This window comes from Elgaria multicarinata, chromosome 23 (assembly GCF_023053635.1).
Source record: "Elgaria multicarinata webbii isolate HBS135686 ecotype San Diego chromosome 23, rElgMul1.1.pri, whole genome shotgun sequence".
Classification (NCBI taxonomy): Eukaryota; Metazoa; Chordata; class Lepidosauria; order Squamata; family Anguidae; genus Elgaria; species Elgaria multicarinata.
This window is the reverse complement of record NC_086193.1, coordinates 7956144-7964239: the sequence shown is the minus strand read 5'-3', so window position 1 is coordinate 7964239 and position 8096 is coordinate 7956144. Positions and strand designations below refer to the sequence as shown.

The window sequence follows — 8096 nt, the reverse complement described above, 5'->3', positions numbered from 1 at the left end:
TTGTATGCCATCGAACATATATTTATTTATTTATTACATTTATATACCGCCCCAAGCCAAAGCTCTCTGGGTGGTTTACAAAAGTTAAAAACAGTGAACATTGAAAACAAATATACAAAAATTTAAAAGCATAAAAACAACAATATCATTCAAAACAGCTATTCTGGGGTCAGTTAAAAAATAAACTCAGCATATGTTGTTAACATACACTAAAACGGTCTACAATCTGTGTGTGTCACAAACTCTATCAGTCCTTCTTTTTCGGAAAACGTTTCCGCCTCTCGGATGTAACAGGACTGAAAGCAGATACTTCATGCACGAGCCTCGGTGCTTTTGACCCACATTCAGTTGCGGAACTGTGCAAGTCGCTCTTCCTCCTTCCAGGCTGCCTCTCACCTGGAGGAGCTGGAGACTGAAGAGGCCTCTGTCTAGGACTGGGTGTGGAACAGATAGCTTACCTGGCCAGGTGTGTACGTTAATGCACTCTCTGCTTCCTCCTCAGTTTGGCTTGGAATCCCGACGGATCGTGGCTGCCTGCGCAACTGGGTGTCCTGGAAGAGGAGAGGCACTTGGAAAGCAGCTACTCCTGTATCTCACAGCACCAGCAGAGGCCCAGCGAGGACCTGAGAAGGCCTTGCTCCGTGACTAGCGATGTTCCGATACACTCCACCATGGCAAGTCCTCTGTGCAGCCTTGGAGTCCCAGGGGCAGGTAAGACAGCGAGCGATGCTTTACAAAACTCTGCCCAGCCACAGTATACAGTCAGCCGGCCCCTTTTCACCTCACAAGAACCCTGCGAGGTAGGCTGGGTTGAGTGCGACATGCACTCAAGAGGCAGCCAGACAGCCACCTGTCAGGGATGCTTTAGGGTGGATTCCTGCATTGAGCAGGGGGTTGGACTCAATGGCCTTGTGGGCCCCTGACAACTCTGCTATTCTATGATTCTATGATTCTATGCTGAAAGTCTCCTTGTGAGATTAAAAACATAACAGCCCCCTGGACCAGATGGAACATGGGTCCTTTGAACCTAGCAAACTGTTTCCAACTGTGATCAGCCAAGAGGTTGGGAAAAAACCACAAGGAGGGCAGGATCGCCCTCTCCTGCTCCCCAGCACCTGGTTTTTAGAGTTACACTGCCTCTGAACATGGAGGTTCTGTTCTTGGCTCTCCAGGTTAACTGATATCTATATGGTGAATTTCTCTAACACCATAAGATTGTTCAAAGAGCTCTGTTGGATCAGTCCCCAAAGGTCCATCTAGTTTCCAAGTCAAGGGTGGGATTTTGAACCCAAGTCTCCCCTGCCCCAAATCCGACACTAAACAATACGAAAACGAACATTTATTTATATCCTTTTCCCAAGGAGTTGCATGGGGCAAAGTACAGCAGTGTAAGCTCATTTTATTTTTCACAACGACATTGTACGGTAGACCAGGCTGGCGGGCCTGAGGGTCTTTTAGTGGCCAAGCAGGGATGTGAATTAGAGCAAGCCGGCCACTATCCCAGCCCGGCCCAGCAAGACACTCCTTTCCCAATGGCTCAGGGTTGTTCCACGTGCTATGTTTTGGAGGCGCGTGTCTTCAAAAGGGGAGATGTGACTGCAAATCCATGGATCCTACAGGAATGATTACCAGAAAGCTGGGATTTCCCATGCCCCCCTCCCCTTTAAGCCATGTCCTTGGACAAATTAATATGAATTGCACGTCCATCTCACCCTTCATGGCTCTCCTCCATTTTATTCTCACAACAGTCCTGTGAACACAACCAGCACAAGGTCACCAGCAAGATTCATGGCGGAGTGAGATTCGAACCTGGTTCTTTCCGCTTCTAGCCTGACGTTATAACTGCTGCCCATGCTGGGTCTCTTGCCAGACTTCTCCATCACAGTCTCAGTAGGGCCGTGTTCCTGGAGGAATCTCCCCTAGGGTCAGTGGCATTTGTTACTAGAGACAGGGGAGAAATTTGATTGTTTCGCATTTTAATGCAAACTTACCTATTTTCGTGTTTTTGAACCAATACGCGAACTGAAACTCAGCTGTCCTTCAAGATATGGAGTTATTCCCTGAATTTTGCAGGAGAGTTTTCCAAGTTAAAAAACAAAACAAAATCTGTCCCAAAAAAATGCATATATGTCTGGAGAAAGTACACACAAAAATGCATATGTTGGTGAAAATAACATCTTTTTAAAATGCATTATATTAGGGAAATTGTGTGCCAAGATGTGTATATTAGGCAGAAGAGTGTACAATAATGCATGTATTAGGAGAAACGTACACAAAAAAGCTGTACACATTTTCATGCAAACTTTAAAAAAATCCTAACGTTCAGAATTAACTGAATTTTGAGATTGGAAAAAGAGCAACTAGGAGAAACGGGCAAAGTCAAATTATTTGTTACCTCCTAGTACCCTCGTTGCAGGTCAGACAGGTTGGTTCAGATGCAAAAAGAGATTGATCCCCAAACCCTGAGGCAGGGGCTTCCACCTCTGTGATTTTCCTGTCCCAGGTAATTTGGCAACACAAAACCTCGTCCCGTAATCCCTTTTGTTCACATAACCCTGAAAAATCATCTCTGGGCAAGAGGCTTAGCATGGCCCCGGCAGGCAGGACCTGGGAAAGAGATCTGTTCTTTCCCAGTGAGATCTCCCAAAAGCCATGACAGCAGCAGGTTAGCAATTGCACTGACTTGAGGGTTCTACAAAGGTCTGTGGCACCGGTGAGCAAGAGTCAGATTTCATTCAGTTTCTCATGGACCATCTCAGGTTTGCTGGCTACTCAGATTCTAGCATAAAATCTTCAGCTATGTGGAGCTCAGTCTGACCGCGCCAGGAACGAATATCTTAAATTCTTAAACATTATAGGGTGCAATCCTAAGCATGTTTAAATTGTAGGACTTTTTTTTCCTGTCGAATCATGCATAGGATTGTGCCCTGAAATGCAAAATTAAGCTGACTTAACACAGACCAGTTATTGCCTTAAGTCAGCGTTCCCCAACCTGGTGCCCTCCAGATATATATGTTGGACTAGAATTCCCATCATGAAAATCCCTAAGCATTTTTACACGCATCTCTCCACATGCAGGCGGTTTTGCCAAATACGCACATTGCCTTTTTTTCAATGCATAACTTTTAATGTGGCTTTCCCTAAGATGGGCATTTTTGACCACATGCTTTGATTGGAGAATCTCTTTGCATGTTTTGTAGATGTGCGAATTTAGGAAGGCTGAGTTTTAGTCTGCAGAACAGTCCGAATTTGCGAAACTTGGGTAAATTCATGTTAAAAATGCAAATTGGCCAATTGGCCATGCTGGCTGAGGATGCTGGGACTTGCAGTACAACACATCTGGAAAGTACCAGGTCAGCGAAGGCTGAGTTAATCTGTCTCCATGCCAGTATCACAAACTAGTCCTAATTCTCCTTGCGGAACCCATTATTTATTTATTTATTTATTTATTTCTATAGCACCATCAATGTACATGGTGCTGTACAGAGTAAAACAGTAAATAGCAAGACCCTGCCGCATAGGCTTACATTCTAATAAAATCATAATAAAACAATAAGGAGGGGAAGAGAATGCACCAAACAGGCACAGGGTAGGGTAAAACTAACAGTATAAAGTCAGTGCAAAATCAAGTTTTAAAAGCTTTAGGAAAAAGAAAGGTTTTTAGCTGAGCTTTAAAAGCTGCAATTGAACTTGTAGTTCTCAAATGTTCTGAAAGAGCGTTCCAGGCGTAAGGGGCAGCAGAAGAAAATGGACGAAGCCGAGCAAGGGAAGTAGAGACCCTTGGGCAGGTGAGAAACCCACTGAGTGGGGCGTAGGCTTTTTTTTTTTTAAAAAAAATACAGGCCAGCCCTTCTTGGCAAACAGAGAGAGGCTCAATGAATCCTGGTTTATTATACACAGTCCCAGACCTGTTCAACCAAGAGAACTCAACCACCCAGTTTCGATTGGCTCATAAAAACCCAGCCAGCCTGAGGGTGCGGCATCCTCATCGGAAGCTGCGGACTTTGTCTCAAGGAGGCCGTTAAAATGAGTCCGTCAGGAGCATCACCTGGTCCTAACGCTCCGAACACAGGCCTGCCCGCATCCTGAAGAAACCGCCGTACGCAAACATTTCTTCTCGGACAGCGTGCAAGGAGCTGGAACGATGTGGGGTAGGTTTAACTTCCCCTGATCCTGCAGGGACTTACGGTGGGCCGGAACAAGGGGGGATCCTAAACCGCAAGGGAGAGCAGGGCCAGCTCTATCGTGAGGCAGGGTGCGGCAGCCACCTCAGGCGGAAGATGGAGGGCTGGTGGCAGGGGCTCAGGTGGCCCTGGGTTCTATCCTCTACTTGAAGCGCTGCCCAGTCCAAGGTGTAAAGGTAAAGATCCTTAAGAAACACTCAGGAAGGGAGAAGCAGCAGCAGGACACAGAAGTTGCCCGTCCACAGGTAGCAGCACCTCGAGAGCAGACGGAGCAGCAGGCTCACCTCTCACCTGGTGGCAGTCTTCCCCACTAGGGTGAGATGTACTGTGCTTCTATTTAAATGTGCATCCAGTCATCTGAACTGGCATATGAGACATTTGTTAGGGTGACCCTATGGAAAGGAGAACAGGGCTTTCAAAGGGGGTTGGATACATTCCTGGAGGAGAAGGCTATCCATGGCTACTAGCCCTGATGGTTGTGTGCAATCTCCAGTATTCGAGGCAGGAAGCCTGTGTGCACCCATTGCTGGGGAACATGGGTGGGAGGGTGCTGTAGCACCATGTCCTGCTTGTTCATCCCTGGCCGAGGGCTGGTTGGCCACAGTGTGGGCGCGGATTGAGAGACTAGCTCTGGTGCCGTTAAAAATTATTAAAATCTTTAATGGTTCTTGTCTGTGTCTGGAATGCACGACGTTTCGGATTAGAAATAATCCTTCTTCAGGAGCTGATTCTGAAAACCTTATTCATACATTTTAAATATTCTCTGGAGCCCTTTTCCTTTCTGGGCGTTCTGCCACTGTGGGAACAGAGTGCTGGACTAGATGGACCCTCGGTCTGATCCAGCATCAGGGCACTTCTGAGGTTCTTAGGGCTCCTGTATGTTTAAGCAGGTGTCTTTTGCACGCAGGCAGCACCTGGTGAAACGACCCCTGCTGAAATTCCCTTTTCAGTACAACTGTTAAAGATACAGGAGCCCGGTCCTCCTTTCCATAGGGTCACCCTGCATTTGTGCAACCTGTGTCCCTTTTTATCCTCTTTTTTCCTGAAAGGTCCACCTGGTTGCCAGCAGTGGCAGGTTCCCCTAACCGTTCCTCCTGCTCCATCCCAACCCCAGCTGTGGTGCCCTGCCGGCTAGCTTGTTCCTCGCCTGACTTTCTCACCAAACCCCTTTCCCCGACGCATCACAAACAGCGCCACTGCGCAGGGACCCTGACTGTGTGAGCTGCCAGCCCTGGTCAAGCACTCCAAAAGGCCCCACGTGCACAGCTGCACTGCTCTGCCCTCCTGATGCCCACCGGTGCCGGTGCCACCGCGTTACAGCTTTCTTTGAGTGGACCACAGAGTGGGAGCTCCTGACTATAAGGTGTGCCAGGGTATTACTTTGAGTGCCATGCAACTTGCCCTGTGCCACAGCTGCCCTGCATTACCCACAAATTGCCATTATCATTTATTTATTGCATTTCTATCCTGCCCGATAGCTGAAGCTCTCTGGGCGGTTTATAACGATTTAGATACAGCATACAAAGTTTAAAAACCATTTCCATGAAACGTGCAGACGGACAGTAGGCACAGAGACCAGGATCTCTTCTCGATCCTCCCAGAGTGCAGGACACGGAATAACGGGCTCAAGTTAAAGGAAGCCAGATTCCGGCTGGACAGCAGGAAAAACTTCCTGACTGTTAGAGCAGTACGACAAAGGAACCAGTTACCTAGGGAGGTGGTGGGCTCTCCCACACTAGAGGCATTCAAGAGGCAGCTGGACAAGCATCTGTCAGGGATGCTTTAGGGTGGATTCCTGCATTTAGTGGTGGGTTGGACTTGATGGCCTTGTAGGCCCCTTCCAACTCTACTGTTCTATGATTCTAAGCCAAAGACATTGCTGGACATCAGGAAAAACTTCCTGACTGTTAGAGCAGTACGACAATGGAACCAGTGACCTAGGGAGGTGGTGGGCTCTCCCACCCTAGAGGCCTTCAAGAGGCAGCTGGACAACCATCTGTCAGGGATGCTTTAGGGTGGATTCCTGCATTGAGCAGGGGGTTGGACTTGATGGCCTCGTAGGCCCCTCCCAACTCTGCTATTCTGTGATTCTATGATTCTATGAGACCACATCTGTCTAAAACCAGCTTTGAGCAATCAGCCATAAGACCCCAATCTGCAGAACATCGACAATTGCTAATTTGCATGTCTAGATTTATTTATTTAACACATTTGTATCCCGCCCTATAACATTAAGATCTCAGGGCGGCGTACAGCTAAAAGCATACAGTATAAAGCAATAAATAGGCACAGCTAAAAACAAACCATGAACCAAGTTAAAACAATGTATTATTTAAAAGCAGTAAAACAATTAAAACAGTTAAAACAATGTGCCTAGTGAATTCAACCATTAAAAGCTTTGTTAAAAAGCCATGTTTTCACTTGGCGCTGGAATAAAACCAGCGTTGGCACCAGTCAGGCCTCCAAGGGGAGGGCATGCCACAGTCGGGGTGCCACAACAGAGAAAGCCCTCTCCCTTGTCCCATCATAGCATAGATGCAAGTTTACAAGTAACAGCTGTCATTCAGACAGAAATGCAGCCCATCTTGCCCTAGTTTGAGAAGACTGACCTGGTGAGCACTGAAACGTTGCTCTCCAGGAGCTGCTCAGTGTCCTCTGCTCTCCCTCCTTAGAGTTTTTTTTTTTTTTTACTTGGACTGCACAGCTCTTCAAAATGAGGATTGTCCTCTGCAAAGTAGGGCACCTGGCCACCCCGCCTGTGCCCCCTCAGCTAACCTGTTGCCCACCACTGCAGTGGAGGCCACTGACCTGTCACCACTCTTGTGTTCAGAAGAGGGCAACCAGGATGATCAGGGGGTCTGGAAACAAAGCCCTATGGGGAGAGACTGAAAGAACTGGGCAGGTTTAGCCCGGAGAAGAGAAGATGGAGGGGAGACATGAGAGCACTCTTCAAAGACTTAAAAGGTTGTCACACAGAGGAGGGCCAGGTCTTCCAGATAACCTGGACCTGAGCTGTATTATTATTATTATTATTATTATTATTATTATTATTATTATTATTATTAAAGATTATCTACAGGGGCCCTTCTCCGTGAGCCCCTGCCAAAGGAAGTGAGGCAGGTGGCTACTAGGAGGAGGGCCTTCTCCGCTGTGGCACCCCGGTTGTGGAACGAGCTCCCCAGAGAGGTCCGCCTGGCGCCTACACTGTACTCCTTTCGTCAAGACCTTTTCATTCTCTCTGTATTTTAACACTTAATTTTAACTTAAATTTAAATTTTATTGTTTTAACTCTGTATTTTAATTTTATATCAATTCTGCTGCGTGGTTTTTATCCTGGTGGTGCTTTTTATACTGTATTTTGTATTTGTGCTTTTAACCTGTTGGTTGTTTTATTATGGTTTTCATTTTTGTGAACCGCCCAGAGAGCTTCGGCTATTGGGCGGTATAAAAATGTAATAAATAAAATAAATAAATAAATAAATTTGCATTTTTATACCGCCCAATAGCCGATGTTCCCTGGGCGGTTCACAAAACCTAAAACCATTCAAAGTATAAAGCCAACAGTATGGAAACATGATATAAAATACACCTTAACACGGATTAAAACATACCGTACAGGATTAAAACTTCTTGAAAACAGCCGGAAAACGTCCCGAAGTGTCCGTGGCTGGGGCCTGCCGGTTGTCCCCGCGTGGCGATCCCTCCTGGGTTTGGGGCTTGGGCGACGGCTGCTCTCCTGCCCGGGAGCGCGGCCGGAGCGCGCTCCGGGGCAGGGGGCGGCGCGGGCCGGGCTGGCTGGCTCCGGGCTCTTTTTTGCGCGCGTTGCGCCAGTTCCAGGAATTGCGCGGCGGGCGGAGAGGAGGTCTTATCGGGTCGCCGCAGCCCTCCGCCTCCCGCCTGCCTCGCTCCCGG

General features: G+C 47.5%; 1 long non-coding RNA gene across 1 annotated transcript; it reads right to left on the bottom strand.

Annotated features, from left to right (window-relative positions):
• On the bottom strand, positions 1-7972 carry LOC134413138 (uncharacterized). Its single transcript, XR_010026453.1, has 2 exons — positions 7796-7972; positions 1-1941 (listed from the first exon to the last, which is right to left on the bottom strand). It is a non-coding gene; the product is annotated as an uncharacterized LOC134413138 (long non-coding RNA).
• Positions 7973-8096: the final 124 nt, after the last annotated feature.